The sequence below is a fragment of the Tenrec ecaudatus genome, chromosome 7 (assembly GCF_050624435.1).
Source record: "Tenrec ecaudatus isolate mTenEca1 chromosome 7, mTenEca1.hap1, whole genome shotgun sequence".
Classification (NCBI taxonomy): Eukaryota; Metazoa; Chordata; class Mammalia; order Afrosoricida; family Tenrecidae; genus Tenrec; species Tenrec ecaudatus.
Genome location: NC_134536.1, coordinates 31,175,363 through 31,194,631, shown reverse-complemented (window position 1 = coordinate 31,194,631; position 19,269 = coordinate 31,175,363).

The window sequence follows — 19,269 nt, the reverse complement described above, 5'->3', positions numbered from 1 at the left end:
GTTGCCTGTGCACAGTCCACAGATGAGGCCCTGGCCACCACCCACACAGAAATGAGGCAGAAATGTGTGTGCCACCCCCACCTGCTTCTGAAAATGAATCTACAAAGCAATACACCAAGCGCCTGAACTGGCGTGGGGAGCTGTGGGCTTGTGTGCTGAGGGAGGCTCTGGCTGGGTGGTTAGTGAATGTGAGATAGAGAGACAAAGAGAGCCCTTAGCACTTCCAGATGAATCACCTTTGCTCTCTGCCACAGCCTGGTACCGTGAAAGAACTGCAAATCCCTAGAGCCACGGTCAGTCCCTGGCAGCCGACTTCCCATACTGCTGTCCCCACATCTGGCCAAACTTGTGTGATCAAGAGTCTCCAGAACATGGAGTCGGGGCTTCCAACGTGGTGATGAAGAACAAGGATGTCGGGGCTGCCGCTTAGAGAAAGAGGACGTGTAATTTACCCTCTCTGTGCCTCATTTTCCTCATCTGTGAAATAGGAAGCGAACCGGACCTACTTTGGAAAGCTATTGTGATGATTAGAATGCTTAGAAAAGCCTTCGGGAAACCTGGGAACACTGTGAGGTACGGGGTAAGTGCTACACAAGCTATTGCTGACTCGGTGTCACAGTGACTCTGTGTTTTTAAGCCCTGCCCAAGAGACATCTTCCTAAGGACTGGGCACTAGCTCAGCCCATCCTTGACTCTAACTGCACTTAGCCCTCACTTCCTCAAAGCACTCTCCTCACAATGGGAAGCTTACACCCCAGGTGTGAGCATGGGCAGAAAGGGGCACTTGGGTGGGTGTCTGGATGGCTGGAGGCCCGGTGAGGCTCTTATATGCACACGCCTCCTCACATCCTGTTCAGTCCCAGATGCTTTGTAACCTTCTAACATCATAAGTCAACTCTGGCTGCTCCTGCAATGACTTTGTGTATTTTATCTCACCTTAGTTCATCTTCACAGCAACCCTACGATCATCAAACCAACCCCACGGCCGTGGAGGAAGCCGAGGGACTAAGAGAATAAAATGGTACCCTTGTGACCTGCTGCTGAGAGCCACAAGCCTGCCATCGAGCCGATCTGAGTCCAAAGCTCCGGCACTTCCCTCTCAGACACCAGTGTGCCAGCTGTGAGTGGTGATGATGAGCTCACAAAATCTCAGACCCCCACCTGTTTCTTTGGGAATGGTGTAGTGGTTATTTGTTGGGTTGCTAACCACAAGGTCAGCAGTTTGAGACCACCAGCCACTCTTCATGAGAAAGATGAGGCTTTCTACTCCCATAAAGAGTTACAGTCTCAGAAACTCATGGGGGGCAATTCTATCCTGTCCTATGAGGTCGCTATGAGTCAGAATGGACTCGATAGCCCTGCTCTTGAGTACATATTGAGGACACTGAATCCTTTAAACCGAAGTTAGGAAAATCCTGCCTGTGGGCCAAATTTGTATGGCCCACAAGTTATGAATGTTCCTGACATTTTTTAAAGGTTGAGAACATTTTGTGATGAAATTAGAATTTCAGTGTCCAGAATAAATATGCATTGGGGCACAGGCATGCACACAGTTTCTGTATTGTCTATGGCTGCCTTTTGCAATGCTAAAATTGTTATAGGTGGTCCCCAACTAACAAGTTAGGGTGTGTTTGAGTTCAGCTGAACTGAAACTAAAACCTCCACTTGTGAGTTTTTAGGTTCTTGTTGTTGCACACGATATCATTGGTAATATGTATTACTCACAAGACGGCGGCATGTAACTTGCTGATAGTGCGTGGTTTAAACCCGGAAAGGTGTGTGTTACACTTGCATCCTCTCACCGTTCTTATTCTATCTGTATGCTGAGCAAATCATCAGAGAACCTAGGTCATGTGAAGAAGAATGCAGTATCAGGATCGGAGGAAGGCTTATGAACAACCTGTGATCTGCAGATGAAGCAGCCTTGCCTGCTGAAAATGAGGAGGACTTGAAGCCCTTAATGACTGCAGTCTTCCATGTGGATTCGAACTCAATGAATAGAAGAACCAATTCCTCACCACCAGACCAATAGGCAACATCATGATATATGGACAAAAGTTTGAAGTTATAAGGATTTTGTCTTGCTGGGATCCACAAGCAATGTTCATGGAAGCAGCTGTCAAGAGGTCAAACTGTACATTGCATTGGGTAAATCTATGGTGTAAGACCTCTTTACCAGGTTGAAAAGCAAGGATCTAACTTTGAGGTCTAGCATGCATCTGACCCAAGCCATGGTACTTTCAATGGTCTCCTATGCATGTGGAAGTTGAACAAGGAATAGAGAAGACTGGAGAATAATTAATACACTTGAATTAATGATGTGGACAAAGACTATTGACAGTATCATAAACTACAGGAAGAATAAACTACTCTGTCTGGGACAAAAGATGGCCAGACCTTGACAATGAGAATGGCAAGACTCGGTCTCATCTATTTGGGGAATATTATCAGGAGAGACCAGGGCTTGGCAAAGGGCATCATGCTTGGTTAGACAAGCAGAGAAAAAGGAAAAGACCGTCAATAAGATGTGCAGGAGGCATTGGCTGATCAAGGTGTTTACTGGTGGGTGACCAATTAATCCCCGTGCCTCTGCACACAAAAAGCATTGCAAAATGACTGTTATTTGTGACCTGGCCTGCTAAAAACATGGAGAGTTAACTCAGTTATTTACGATCTCTTTAAGGCTCTCTTGAATCTTGCATATCCTCCGTGTGGTTGTCTTAGAACATAGTGCTTTTATTATTCTAATGTTAATGAAAGAGTGACTAGTTAAGTAACATTTGCATAGATAAGAGTTTAAGAATGTTTTTTTTTTAAGTTCCTTGATGTTTGTATTGTAACCAATCCCTTGTAAGAAAAGTATAAAAACCAAGCTTTAAATATACTCGGGACTTCAGTCCATCAGACTGTCTTCCTCCCAATCCCATACTTTGTAAATATCTCTTTCTTTTCCTTTCATCCGCACGCCTCATTTCGGACCCCGCTTGATGCGGGATATCTGGTCTAATCACCCGCAAAGATGGACTGACGCAGTGGCTGCCACAGTGGGGTCTAACATAACAGTGATGTGAGGATGGCACAGGGTCAGGCAGGGTTTCGTTCGGTTGTACATTGATCCGCTATGCACTGGAACTGACTTGACAGCACCTAACAATATGATGCTCCTAACAGCCTCCAAAGGCAAGTAGAGATTAAGACTTACAAGAATGCTGATAATACAAGAGGAGTCCTGGTGGCAGAGAGGTGACTCGTTGGGGTGCTAACCACAAGGTCAGCAGTTCCAAACCCCTAGTAGCTCCACAGGTGAAAGACAAGGCTTTTGCCTCCCATAAAGTCTTACAGGCTTAGAAACCCACAGGGGCAGTTCGACCCTGTCCTATAGGGTCACTATGAGTCGGCATTTGCTCTATGGTGGTGAGTGTGTGTGTGTGTGTGTGTATGTATGTGTGTGTGATCATTTTTAAAAACTTAGAAAAATAGAGGTGCTGGATTTACATCAAAGCCAACTGACAAAGGCGTCATCAGAACACAATCCTAGCCTAAGTCAGGACTATCTGTGGTTGTGAGAGAGACCATTTTCAGTTTCCCTCAAAACTGAAAGTATTTTCTATCTGGTCCACCCCTGCTTTAGGCTCTTGCTACTCAACATGTGATCCAGAAAACAGTAGCATTGGTATTATCTGCAGCTCTTCAGAAATGCTGAGCCACAGGCCCAATGTGGAGCCGACTGAACCAGAACCTGCATTTTCCACAAGATCCTCAGGAGACTCCTCTGCACATGACAGTTCTGTGGTAGGGAGAGGACCAGGCCAATGAGAGAGCTGGGGGAAGATGGTAGATGCCAGCACTGCCATGTTCCGTGGTTGTGTGGCTCTTGGACGTGTCACTGAGCTTTGTCCTCAGGCTTCTCGTCGGTATAAAGTAGATCCAGGTGCATCAACGTTTAAGGATGCCTTTTTTAGGAAGCGTCATCTGTAGGCCCCCTCTCTGAGGGCCAGGCCCATGTGGGTGGCCCATCAAGGCGATTTCTCCCTGAGAGCCTGGGTCGACAGAGGAGATCTGCCCCAGCAGGTCACCGGTCTCTCTTCTGGGAGCTGCCGGGTAGTTTCAAACTGTCAACCTTTTACTTAGTGGCCACACACTTAAGTGTCCCATCAAGGGTCCCAGGATGCATTTAGCAGCTGGAAACTGAGTGGTGGCTCTCCAGATTATGAACCTTAATAGTCAGGGCACGTGACTTTCCTCGTAAGAATCTACCGTCCTGTCTGCGTGGAAACACAGGAAACTGGCAGAGAATTTTCAGTGCGTGATACAAACGGAAGACCACGTGGCCCAGGAACAACATAAAACTGTCCAGGAATGAGTAAGGAACTACCGGATCCTCTTCCTTCTAATTGTCCCACCTGGGCCCCTGACTGCCACCTGCAGGTTCAGCCCCACCCTGGCTTTAGGGATGATGAAGTCCTTAGTCATTGTGCAGGTGACTCAGCGGCAAAACAAACCCACCCAGAGGCCTGCTCTCCTTAAGTGGCCTGCTCTCAGAAACTGGGTGCCTGCCTTACACCTCATCTATTCATTCGATATGTATTTCATTGTCTTCCACATGCCGAGCAGAGGGCTCCCTGAAGGCCATAGAGCCATGAGCAAGACAAACGACGTATAGTTTCAGGGAACAAGCCCTCCTGTGCAGCCCAGTGAGTCGTATCAGCTCCGCTGAACATCAAACACTCCACTTCCTCCAAGACCAGGTTTCATATTTGCTCTCCCTAGTGGGGTCGGATGACATCCATCCCAGCATAACACACAATGCCTGGCCCTGAATATATTCTCAACGACACAATGCATGACAAATACACATTCACTTACCATATCCTGGTATTTGTGTGACTAATTCAATACGATAAGTCCATCTCTCAATAATCCCAAATTTCCAAAGTCATGACTCACCCTCGGCTTCAACTTGTACCCATGTGCCCACTCACCTCCGTGCCAGGTTTGTCCAAATCATTACACTCATGATACCTAGCATGTGACCTGTGCTTAGGCTTGTTCAAGTGGCCTGCCAGCTCTGTCAGCATCCTGGGTCTCCAGTACTGTTGATCACGGGCTCCAGGCCATTGCCCTGGGTGGATCTGTTGGACACAGGTATGCTCCCCCCTCTGAGTCCTCAGGGCCTCCCCACTCCACACTTACTAAAACCCTCTTTCTAGTCGAGTATGTATTCCTCTAGCTGCTTCCCTGACCATTTCACTTTGAGAAGCCCCACAATCTGTGTGCAAAGAAGTCCATGTTAACTACATCCATGGAAAGGATCAGAGAAATTCTGGCTTTGTTCATAAACTGCTCTGATCCTGTGATTGTCCTTCTGTGTGATGAATCACGCTGAAACGCCTTAACTGTGCTCTTTCCTGAGAAGTTTCCCCTGATTCATGGACCAGACGCATTTCCCTTTGGGGAATAAATAATTCACGTTTGCTGAAAGGAGCTATGTCATTTTTCAGGGAGGTTGGACAGATTACCTGGGAAAGGTCACATGGCCATGTGATGCAAATATGTTTTCTGCCAAATGAAGGAAGGTATTACAAAAGTAAGACCACTAATTGGTGTATGGCACCCAGGTGTATTACTGCCAGGGGATTTTCAGATCATGTAGAAATGTTAATCGTATCACCTAAAAGCAAATGCTACGGATAGGAGAGTTCAAGTTGCCAGGACTTTTTCAGGCTGATGTTTAGAAGCAGCAGGAGGAGCTGCAGCAGTCAGCCAGGGTGTGATTTTATTAATAAAATCATTCATGATGCCCAGCATAACAGTGCTACTGGTTGGAAGGAAGGAACATACTTTGACATGTAGTCAAATAGTTTCTCTACTTAGCTTACAATGGATTTTGCTTAACTGGTTCCAAATCGATTAAAGCAAGCATAGCAAATAGGTTTTGGAGATCAGCAAGTGTCCGGTTTACCTGCTTCTAGTGCAGTGACCTTGGGCAAGATTAATAGCCTCGAGTCTCAGTTGTCTTATCTGTAAACTAAGATAATATTGCCTAGCTCACCTACAACACATGATAGAACTAAAACATTTAGGGAAAGAGTGAGCATAAAAGTAGTGTAAAATATGTAAATGTGAGACAGTGTAGGAGGTGAAATTCAGACTTCTCCTTGCTGCTGACAACTGAGCGATCTTTATGAAATACCCTGCTATCTCATGGCGGAAGATGCCCGTGACGCAAAACAGAAATAAATACCTTCCGAAGTTATTTTGTGGCTGACAGTATTTTCTCATTCTGTATACAGGTATCAAGAGAGATGTGAAGTATTGGAAACAAAGGTGTCATACATCCTTAATCTGTGGGTCCCACTTGGTCACCTCTTTCTAGGTACTGACACTTGTCTCCCTAAGTCACGGCAGCTATAACTTCTTTACCTTTTCCATCCATTACAGATGTCCTCCATGGGACTCTGGGTCAACGTGTACAAACCTCTGAAGGTGTGCGAAGTACAGGTGAGAGTGGCGTAGGTTAAAAAAATGCTATTTTCCTCAGTGAAGGGTCAGTCAAGCGTGAGTCACCAACTGCGGGAATTTTTGATCACTGAGAGGTTGATTTAGCTTAGTGTATTAGTCACACATGTGGCAGGATATGGCAAATACATGTGAGAGTGGCATAGATAATAAAATAGTGTTCCTACATGGAGGACTGAGCCAAGTGAGTCAATAAAAGGGAAATTTGAAATTGCTGAGAGGGATTTATCTTATTGAATCAGATGCATAAATGCCACATACATAGAGACCATCTCTATATGAAATACGCATAGAAATCATGCGAAGAAAAGATTTGATACATTGAACACTAATGACCAAAGACCAAACAAGTGTGGAATGGCATCAAGAATGCCGCACAATAAAAAAGCAAAGCAGGTCATTAAAAAGACAGGAATGAAAGAAAAGACCCAATTAGATGTCAGAAGAGACTCTGAGACGTGCTGCGGAATGCAGAGTAGCTGAAGCAAAAGGAATAAACAATGAAGTCAGGGAGCTAAACAGACCATTTCAAAAGGCAGCCCAAGAAGACGAAGTAAATTACTATAATTAAATGTACACAGGTTTGGAATTAGAGCGGCAAAAGTTGAAAAAATTGCAGAAAAAAATGTCAGCCTTGAGTTGCACTGTTGAAAGATTCTGTGGGTGAGATATGGACTAATGCAGGGAACATCAAAAGAAGATGGGAAAATGTAGTCAGTTCATCAAAACGAATTGGCCGAATTTCAATCTTTTTAAGAGGTGACATATGATCAAAGACCACTGGTCTGAAAGGATAAAGCACAAGCTGCAATGAAAGCACTGGTGATAAACTGTGCTCCGGGAATTGAGGGATGCTAACTGGGACGTTTCAACAAGCGTTTGCAGCAGTGGGAGCACTCCCCGGTCTATGCCCCAAACTACAAAAGACAGCTACTTCGGACTAGACGAGATCCATAGCTATGCCCGTTCCCAGTAGACCATGAACTTTATCTAACAATCTCTTTACTATCACATGCAAGTGAAATGTCACTGGAAATAATTTTTTTAAAGTTGCATCAACAAGAAGCTACCAGAAATTTAAGCTCAATTCAGAAGAGGATGTAGAACAAGGGATATCATGGTATCATTAGGTGAGTCGTTGCTGAAAGCAAAGAATATCAGAAAAATATTCACTTGTATTTTATTGACTACAGAAAGGCATCTGACCGTGTAACTCATAACAAACTATAGATAACATTGGAAAGAATGCAAATTCCAGAACCCTTAAGTGTATACATAGACAAAGAAGTAGTCATCTGAACAAAACATAGGGATACTGTGCATGGTTTTAAATCTGGAAAAATATGCATCAGGGTGGTACCTTTACACCATCATTAATCAATCTGTGTACTGAGAAAATAATCTGAGAATGGAGGAACGTCCACAAACAACCTTTGGTGTGCCGGTGACAACTCTGCTTGTTGAAAGTCAAGACAATACACTTACTGACGACGAACGACTACACCCTTCAGAATGGGTAACAACTCAATGAAACGAGAGAAAAAAATCCTCACAACTGGACCAACAGACAACATTATGACAAACTGAGAAAAGACTGAAATTGCCAAGATTTCATTTCACTTGGATCCACAACCCGTGCACATAGAAACAGTAGTCAAGAAATCAAATGGCATATTACATTGTATAGCTGACTCCACTAGATTGTAAAGTGTTACAGAGCAAAGGCTTCGGTCTGAGGACTGAGGTGCGCTTGATCCAAGCCATGATCTAGTCAATCACCTTGTGGGCATGTGCAAGATGGACAATGAATAAGGAAGGCTGGAGAAGAACGAATGCATCTGACTCATGATGTTGATGAAGCATATTGAGTAGACCATGCAGGGCCAGAAGAATGAACAAATCTTTCTTGGAGGAATGCCACCAGAATGTTCCCTGTAAGACTGTCTCACATACTTCGGGTATGTTATCAAGAGGGCCAGTCCTTAGACCAACACAGTAGCTGCAGCAAGGCCTGAAACATGAATAGTAATTGTGAGGATGGTACAGGACCAGGTAGTGTGTCATTCTCTTGTACATGATGTTATCAGTCAGAGCTGACTCAATGACACCTAATAGCAAGATCATGCAGGATATGGCAAATAAATGTGCATTTTTTCACAAACTATACTTATTGAGAATGTGCTAAAGGTCAGACACTGTGTATTGTCTTCCTTTAATCCTTGCAATAATTCTCTGAGCTTGGTACCATTATTACCTCCTCCATATTATCTTCCGATTATGATATTTACATGGAGAAACTTCAAAATACTACTGCTGAACACACACACATAAAAACATGGTTAATGGAAAGACACATCGTATTCTTTAATAAAACAATTCAAAAGACAGAATCAATTTGATGACAACTGGTAGAGGAAGCTAGAGGAAGTCTTTTCCATTGTTTTCAACAGGGAGAATTGAGCCACTTATTTAAAATTATTACTTGCCTTACACTATCCAACTTTCAAACATAAAGATAGTTTACCCAGCAATTCCCCTTACAAGGATATATCTTATAAAGACAAATGCACATGTGTGAAATGATTGGTATTGTAGCATTGTCTCTAAGTTCAAAAAGCTGGAAGCAGGCTAAATGCCCTGTAGTAGTTAAGGAACGGTACAACCATATCATCAAATACGATGTAGCCATTAAGAAAATAGAGTAGATTGTATAACTGATATGGGACATCTCTAGTATCTTCTAAGCAAAAATACATGGTTGCTGTTAGGTGCCATTGAATTGTGTCCTACTCACAGGGAGCCTACGTACCACAGAACGAAACAGTGCCCGGTCCTGCGCCGTCCTCACTATTATTCCGTCACCTAAGCCCATGGATGCAGCCACTGTGTCAATGCACATCCTCGAGGGACTTCCTGTTTTTCTGCCACCCCTTCACTTTTCCAGGGGCTGGTGTCTCCTAACTACGCATGTCCAAAGTGTGTAAGACAACATCTTGCCATCCTTGCCTCTAAGGCTATACTTCTTTCAATACAGATCAGTTTGTCCTTTCAGCAGTTCACGGCCCTTCCCAGATTCCTCTCCGGCACCACCATTCAAGTGCATGGATCCTTCTACGGTCTTCCTTATTCACTGCCCAACATTCATAGGATGCAATGAAGAATATCATGACTTGGGTCAGGTGCACCTTAGTCCTCAAAGAAACACCCTTCCCCTTCAAGACTCTAAAAAGATCTTGGGCAGCAGACTGACCTAAAGCAACTCATATTTTGATCTCGTGACTGCTGCTTCTATGAACATTGATTATGGCGTCAAGTATGATAAAATCCTTGACAACTGCAAACTTTTCTCCATTTACCATGATGTTACCTAGTTTGGGTCCAGTTGGATTGTGAGGAGTTGGGTCTTCCTTACATTGAATTGTAATCCATCCCGAAGGCCAAAATCCTTTATCTTCATCAGGAAGTGCTTCAATTCTTCTTCACTCTCAGTAAGCTAGGTTGTGTCATCTGCATACCATAAGTTGTTAATAAACGTTCCTTCAATCCTGAAGTCGCACTATTCTACATATAATCCAGCATCTCTGATAATTTGCTCAGCATACAGATTTAATACAGCCTTGAAGCACACCTTTCCTGATTTTAAATCAGGCAGTATTCCTGTGTTCTGTTCCCACAACTGCCTCGTGATCCATTCAGAAGTTCTGTATGAACACAAGAACGTTTTTTGGAATTCCCATTCTTCCAAAGGTTATCCACATTTATTATGCCCCACCGAGTCTAAGGCCTTTGCATAGTCGATGAAACAAAATTAAACATCCTTCCAGTATTCTCTGCTTTGAGCCAAGATCCTTCTAACTTTTGCAATGATATCCCTTATTCCACATCTTCTTCTGAATCTGGCCTGAACTTCTGGCAGTTCCCTGTCAATGTACTGCTGCAACCATTGTTGGGTGATCGTAAGAAAAATGCTATTTGTGTGCACTATCAATGATAACGTTCTGTAGTTTGAGCATTCTGTTGGAATGGCACAGATTTGGATCTCTTCCAATCAGCTGGCCAAGTACATAATAAAAAACATAAAATGTGTAAGTCTGAGGAAAGAGACTTTAAGAAGTTGCCTAAAATAACACTGCTATTAAGTAGAATACTAGTAATCAGCGTTATCTAGAGCAAATCCAATTCTTACTGTTTGTCTTCTATGGAAAATTCATTTTGATAATAAGATGGTGAAAGTCAATGGAGTTCCTCTTGGTAGGTGGTCATGTCTTCTGTTCCATAAATCCATTGCTTCTTTGGATAGTTTTTCAAGGAGTGGGGAATAGCGTGGGACTGGGGAATTGACTCCACAACTACTCTATTTAACAATTGTTTATGGACATTTTCACTAAATCGTTTCCCTCCACATCTTTTAGAGACTTCCAGGATAAATATAGGAGCTAGGACTTACTGATTTCATCTGCGAGGCTTGGGAGGTCACTTCCTGGGTGCTGGGTGATCTGGTATTGGGAAACATGGAAACTGTGTCCCTCCTTCTCTGTAGGTCCATCTAGTGTTTCATACATTCAATATAGTTAAGCCCACTGCCATGGGCATCATTCTGAATCTTAGGGACCCTATAAGACAACGTTGAACTGACCTGGTGAGTCTCCAAAGCTATAAATCTTTAGGAAGCAGACAGCCTCAGCCTTCCCATAAAGAGTGCCTGACCTTTCCATTGGCAGCCCCACCTGGCAACCGAGGACCCTACCAGGGCTACCTCTAAAGAGAAGAATGCACTGCCCTTGAGCCAATTCTCACTCACAACCCACTTTGGGGGCATGGTGGAACTACCCTAAGAGTTTCCGAGGCGGTAACTCTTCTTTCTTAACCGAGGCTAGAACTCTTTAAGGGATCTCTCTCAGAGTAGCTGAGAGTGGTTTCGAACTGCTGACCTTGAGGGTAGCAGTCCAATAGTACCCACCAGGTACTTATGATGGTGAAACCATTTCCATTCCGAAGGGAAAGGCACTCAGCAAACCAGAACACATTAACAGTCGCTGAAAGGCATGCGGCAACACCACAATTCCGTTTATGAGCGGAAATCAGGGCAGAGTTCTTATCTAATTAAAATAGCTTGGGGGAAAGAAAGTGGGCAAAGGGTAATTACCCAACTTGGCATTTGGCCCAGAAAGGAAAGGTAGTATTTCTGTCTTGGAAAAAGTACCAGGAAACCTCAAATTATAATGCCTTAACACTGTGGGGCTTTTTCAATCCCTACATGGGTCCCATGGTACTTGTCACATATGAATTACTTGGTCCTTGAAATGTTTGCTACAATGTAATCATTCACTTTTTTTTTATAGTTGGGGAAGTTAGAGGAGATCAAGGTTCATGAATTTACAAAGCAATGCCTGCATGAAATCTCTGGAATCTTTTTCAACTGCCTCATCGTGTCCTAGGTTTAGCTTATGCTGTTTTTAACATGTTAGAGAAACACGTGTGAGACAAAATGGCCTTGGTATTTCCCCCTATTACCCTGGGCTTGTGGGTGTTACTGTTAGTTGGATTGATTTTGCTTTAAAACCAAACTTCCTGTCATCTAGTCAATTTTGACTCCTCTCAGGGTAGAACTGCCTGGTTCTGAGCCTGTAACTCTATACTGGAGTGCAGAAAGCCTTAACCCAGCCCCAGCAGCTGGTGGTTTAGAACTGCTGACCTTGCATGTAACCACTAAGTTTCCATTGCCACATGGTATAGAACGTGGTCTATGGAGCATTCTAAAAACCTGGGTTTTATAAGTATTTTCTCACTTTTTATTAACTAGCTCTGTATCCCTGGGCATAGATCAATTCACTTCCAGTTTTTTTTTCATCTGTAAATGAGAAAATATGTGCGAAATCAGATCAATGCTTAGCATTGACAGTATATAGAGTACAGTATATAGAATGTAGTTATGTGCCAGAGAGATGATGCAATCCCACAGGACAGAGCAGAACTGCCCCCACAGGATTTCCAAAACAGCTGGAGTTGGGAACACCTAACAATCTTTCTGGAAGAAAATTGCTCCTTCTTTCTCCAGCAGGGCTGTGGCTAGAGGGTTTCCATGGGCACCTGTCGGTTAGCAGCTGAGTGCTCAACCAGTGTCTCCACTGCTTGATGGAAAGATTCCCTCAAAGACTTGTCATCGTGTTTTCTTCTAGGTTCCATTAGCATCAACTCGGAGGGACCCACGTATCAAGGAATGAAATGCCGCCTGGTCCTGTGCTGTCCTCAGAACATTTGCACCCATTGTTATAGCTACAGTGTCCATCCATCTAGGCGGGGGTCTTCCCTGGTGGCATCGTGGTGACACACGGTGGGACTAACTGCAGGTCAGAAGTTTGAAACCATCAGCCTCGCCAAGGGAGAAAGACGAGGCTCTCTACTCCCATAAACAGTTACCGTCTAGGAAACCCACAGGGGCAGTTTGACTCTGTCCCATAAGGTCTCTAGGAGCTGAAATCGACTCGACAGCAGTACGTTTTTTGGTTCTACTTTACAAAGTCTGATGTCCTTTCCAAGGGTCTCTTCCCTCCTGACAGTTCACAGTATGCTTTCTCCTCCTGTAAGCAGGATCCCTATGAATTCTGATGGACTGATGGCATTGAGTGGTTTAGTTTTGTTTTTGTAGAGGATACTTGGTGAGCAAAAGAAGGTACTTGTGTACTGTGTACAATTAACACAATGAAATTGTCCGCTCCAACCATGTTGTTATTAAATTCAGGGTGTGGGAATAGGGACTGAGAGGGAAAGATGAAGTCAGGAAGAAGGATTGAAGAGAACAGAAAACAAAACAAACAAACCAGTTGTCAGCACATGGATACTGACTCGTGGTGGCTCTGTGTGTGTGTCAGGGTTTTAGTGAGGGTAACTGATCAGTGGTAGATCGCGAGGCCTTTCCACGGAGGTGCCTATCGGCGCATTTGAACAGCCAACCTTCCAATTAGGAGCTGAGTGCTTGCTTAACTTGTTAGCACCTCCCCACTGCTAGAGTCCATTCTGAATCATAGTGACCCTATAAACTTTATAGTATAAAGGGTCTCCGAAACTATACATCTTCACCGGGGTAGAGAGCCTTCTCCTTCTCCCATGGGATGGCTGGTAGCTTTGAACCCCTGACCTTGGGGTGAGCAGCCCAATGCCTTCCCCATATCGCCACTGGGGCTCCTGTGCACCTCCCAGGGACTGATAAAAGACTCTTTTTTTTTTTTACATTTTATTAGGGGCTCATCCAACTCTTATCACAATCGATACGTAAACATACATCAATTGTGTAAAGCACATCGTACATTCTTTGTCCTAATCATTTTCAAAGCATTTGCTCTCCACTAAAGCCCTTAGCATCAGGTCCTCTTTTTTCCCCTCCCTCCTCGCTCCCCCATCCCTCATGAGCCCTTGATAATTTATAGATTGTTATTTTGTCCTATCTTGCCCTATCCGGAGTCTCCCTTCCCTCCCTTCTCTACCGTCCATCTACTAGGGAGGAGGTCACATTGGATCCTTGTAATCAGTTCCCCCTTTCCAACCCACTCACCCTCTACTCTCCCAGCATCGCCCCTCACACCCCTGGTCCTGAAGGCATCATCCACCCTGGATTCCCTGTGCCTCTAGCCCTCATATGCACCAGTGTACAACCTCTGCCCTATCCAGCCCTGCAAGGTAGAATTCAGATCATGGTAGTTGGTGGGAGGAAGCATCCAGGATCTGGGGGAAAGCTGTGTTCTTCATCGGTACTACATCGCACCCTGACTGACTCATCTCCATATATATATTTGCATGATGCCTTATACCCGGTCCCTTTGGCACCTCGTGATCGCACAGGCTGGTGTGCTTCTTCCATGTGGGCTTTATTGCTAAAAGACTCTTAATCATAGGGCGGGAAGGCCGCAACAAGGGTACCTTTTCACCATGCATTGCCTGCTCCCAATAACTGGAGCGAATGGATCCCAGCTAACAGTCGCCTTACTGCTAAAATGAACACAGCGGCTCCTCATTAATGCCCATTTCAGGATTCTTTGTCATCGCTCCTATTTGGTCACTAATAACAGCCTCTAGAAATAGAAATGAAACGAAGAACTGAATCTGTTTTATTGGTGATGTCATGTACGATTACTCCGTCAAACGTTGGCAGGAAATTAAACCGGAATTCACAGAGGGATTTCTGAATGAATTCTCTGACAAGTGTTGGATTTCCGCATATCATGCTTTCAGGCTGTGGTTGGCTTTAAGCCACTGCCTCCTAGCCAGTGGGGAGTCTTTGCTCCCATTACTAGTGACTCATTGGGTTACTCCAATTACACTCCTTTGCCATGGGGGGGGTGTCTCATTTTCTTCATTCACCCCAAATAATCCCTACAAAAGATCTGAGCTCTCTAGACAAGATGTGCCATTCCCGCCGGGGAAGGTCTTTATATGATGGTGAAGTCGGTGGCCTTGTGCTGCAGTTCTCACTGCAGTTACAGCCACAGAAAGCTTCTATTGTAGTCTCAGAACCAGCAGGAACAGCACTGAGAGCTGCTGTGGGAATGCAGGCAGGCTACTCTCCTCCCCAGCCAGCTCGGCCAAGATGGAGTCAAAGTAGAAGCAGGATTCAGAGCGGCCCAGCCAGAACTAACCTGCCTGACATGCCTAGGCTGCTTTAAAGTAAAATTAATATGGATTCTCCTTTTCCAACGCAAGGCAGGGGAAAGAGAGGCGATGGTACAACCACCGCAGAATGGCCCATTCTAGTTTGACTCATGACTGTCATCGCCAAGACTTGGGACACTCTCTGAATGTCACCATCACCATCTTTTGATGAAGGGCGTTTCATAATCTACAGTTTGGCCCGGACTAGACTTGGTTCCCTTCCCCGTGCCGGGTCCCTGGATCTGGCGGACATTCTGCTCCAAATCAAAAGGTTGGCTCTTTGCTCCTTCCCAGCGGTACTAGCGGCTTTTCGAGCTGCTTACATAAAGATTGCTTTGAAAAAGAAAACAAGCAAACAAAACCCTGTAGTCATCAAGTCCGTCCTGACTCATGTAATATGGCTCCTTAGTTTCCAAGACTATAAATCTTCATAGGCACCGCCAGCCTCTCTTTCTCGTGAGGAGCAGTTAGTGGGCTTAAATTGCAGCCCACTGTAGAACCACTATACCACCAGGGTTCCTTTGTAAACTGCAGTCAAAGAAACCTGCTCGGCGACACGCAAGGTCTCCGGGGTGGATTTGCCTTGGTTTTTCCAGTGTCACACAATCCTCTCTGTAGCTGGTTTCTCCGGCTCCCGAGATCTCCTGGATGCACAACTATTTCATTATTTACTGCAAGTTTTTGGGTCCCTGGGAGGTACAAATGGTTAACACAAATGGAAACATTCCGAGTTCACGTCCACCTGAGAAGGCCTGGCAATCTAGTTTCCAAAAACCAACCACCAAAAATCCATGGAGCACATTCTACTGTGACACACATGTAGGGAGTTTCCAGGGCTGGAACTGACTGGGTCACACTTGATTTGGTGTAAGGTAACGGGCTGGAGGCATAGCTCCACAGAGTGGCGTTGAATTCCAAGGAGTTGTGTATGCCCACGACAAAGTTCATGACGTAAGAATGCTGGCAACACTGCTCAACAGTACACAACTCCAAAACTTTCTAGAACACTCCACATAATGAGAATCCTTCTTCTCTCGACTAAAAAGATACATTTTTATTTCCTCCTATGTGTCCACCAAGGAGCCTAAATGGTGCTGTGGCTCGGCATTGGACCACCAACTGCAAAGTCAGTGGTTCAAACCCAACAGCCACTCCACAGGAGAAAGAGGAGGTTGTCTGCTCCCATAAAGGATTTTTCTTCTTGACAAGACACTCACTGCAAAAATATAGAAAATATAGGGGGAGAAGTTTTACCACTCAAGAAATAATGGAATCACTGCTTTTCCTCCTTAGCTATATCTCAGCTGAGCTATATCACTACTTAGACGTTCTTATATGCGATATTTTAAAACAATTCAAGCTTTTAAAACTGTTATTTCACCATCAAATTAACGCATGACATGAACAACTGCTTCCTTTGCCAAGGACCAGGAGAACCGGCTGGTCCCTGGCCATCGTCACTGCCCATTCAGATCCAAGATGCTATAGAAGAACAGTGCATATTTTGAGGCCGTTTTGTTTTGGGCCTACCAACTAAGACTTGTTTTAACTTTCTGCTGAACTGAATTTTCATTCTTCTACAATGTATCTGTTTATATCTAGTAATGCTTTTTTACTTTTAACACTCTATATTTGGATAATATAATTACACAAATGATTTGTTTCATGCTTCCATTCTATAACATGACTTTTATTGGTCTTTTAATTGAAATGTTTCTATAGCTTTACATTTAAAATGTGTCATATATATAGGACACACATTATATATATATATATATATATATATATATATATATATATATATATATATATATATATATATATATATATATATAGAGAGAGAGAGAGAGAGAGAGAGAGAGAGAGAGAGAAATGTTGTGGGCATCCCAAATAGGGCTGCCATGAATTAGAATCAACTCTATATGCTATTGGGATGCATCCACCAGATGTTAGTAAACATTCCTCCCACCTGCAGAGTTCTGTTCATCTGGATTACATCTATAGTTGAAATTAAAGTCTTTGCAAGGCCTTTGGACATTCGCCATCTCTTTGTTTCCCTCTCATCCCCACATCTCCTGAAATTTTAGCTTCTCTTTCCCATAGGAGTTAAAATAATTCAAGCTTTTAAAACTTGACTTCCCTTCTCCTACCTTTGCCTTTTGAGGCATCACCAACAAAACTCTCACTGGTCTTGCCTAGTGCTAGAAAAGGGAAAGCTATGATAACAACCACACGGAGCCTAAGTCGGCATCTTCACCATGACTCTAGGCCAGGGGAATGGAACCGAATTCATGAACTCATCCATAAAATTATGGAGAACAGAGGTAGGGAACAAAATGGAGAGCTTCAGGCCACTCCTGCAGTTTGCTCTTTCTACTTTGTGATACGTAAATATTGGCAGGTCTAACCGTAAAGAGGATACCTCCATCCAGTAGGATATGACAGCCATGAACATAACCTTTCACACTAATTCTGTCCTATTAGGTTACCTAAGGGCCCTGGTGGCATCGTGGCTACAAGTTGGTCTGCAATCCAAAAGGTTGGCAGTTCAAAAGCATCAGCTGCTCCTTGGGAGAAGGTTGTGGCTTTTTACTTCCATAAAGAGTTAGTCTCAGAAACCCACGTGAGCAGCTGTGTCCTGTGGCAGTGACCTGGGATTGGCTGACTCTTCCTTATTGCATCCCGACGAAGGAGCGGAGTGAGAGTCAGAGAAGGGTCCATGGAATTTAGAAGGCTGGAAGCCTGCATCCCCACAGAGGTGTCTGGAAAGAAAGGACTGGCGGTCTACTTCTGGAAAACCCTGTGAGCCCAGTTGTTACTCTGATGGTAAGTTGAGGACTGAGGTACTCCTGACCCAAGCCATGGTAATTTCCATGGCCTCATAGACATGCGTAAGTTGGATACTGAATCAAGAAGACTGAAGAAGAGTCAATGCATTTGAATGATTGTGCTGGAGCAGAATCCTGAGGGTACCACAGGCTGCTACAAGACTTGGGAGAAGGATGGCCAGAATGTTCCTTTGAGGCAAGGATGGTGAGACTTTATCTTACATACTCTGGACACGTTGTCGGGAGAGAAGGACGTTGTATTAGTAGAGGGCAGCGACAAAGAAGTAGGCCCTCCAGGAGATGGAGTGACACGGCGACAGCAGCAATGGGCTCCAACCATCAGATCTGTGAGGACGGCAGTGTTCGTGCTGTTGTCCACTGGGTTGCTATGAGTTTGAACCGACTCCCGGGCACCTAACCACAACAGCAAGGCTCACGAATATTTAAAATGGATTCTACAAAAGGAGCCGTAGAGCACGCGTGCTTCAAACCCAACAATAATCCACCACCATCCAGTCCATTCTGACTCTAACTTCGAACTCACATCTGTCATCAAGGGCCGAGTAGATCTGCTTCCATGGGCATCCAAGGCTGCAAATCTTTGCAGGAGCAGAGAACGCCTCGCCTCATCCTTCTTCCTAGGGACTGCTGGCGGGTCCTAACTGCTGAGTTCACCTTCACACTGCCATCGAGACAATTCTGACTCTTATGACACCACAGGACAGGGTACAATTGCTCCTCTGGGTCTCTGAGACTAGCTCTGGACCAGAGTAGAAAGCCTTATCTTCCCCCCAACAGAGCTGCTGGTGGTTTCGAACTGCTGACTTGGTCTTGGACGGACCTCAAAAGACCACTCCTACCAAGTCCATTCCAACTGCCCCCGTAGGGTCTCGTTCTGAAGGCAGCCTGATGGTGCAGTGGTTAATACACCTGTCTGCTGGCCAAAGGTAGGCTGCGAACTGCTGCTGGGGAGGAAGATGAGACCGTCGGAAACTCCGTGGGGTAGTTCTTCGAAATCTTATGTTCGCCGTGAGTTAGAACAGACTCCGTTGCAGACTTTTTGAAGGGGGGTATGGTAAGGTCACTCGGGTTAGAAGTGAATTTTCAACTGAACTGCTACCTGAATGTGGTGCCCCCCAAGCACATGACGTGCAGAAATGCAAAGGGGGATGAGCGGGGGTGGATTGGCTCTGAGCCTTAACTTTAGCCCAGACTGGCCATGCTCTTGGGAAACGCAAGGCCACAGGCATGTCCCCTCAGGCTGCATCCCACCTAA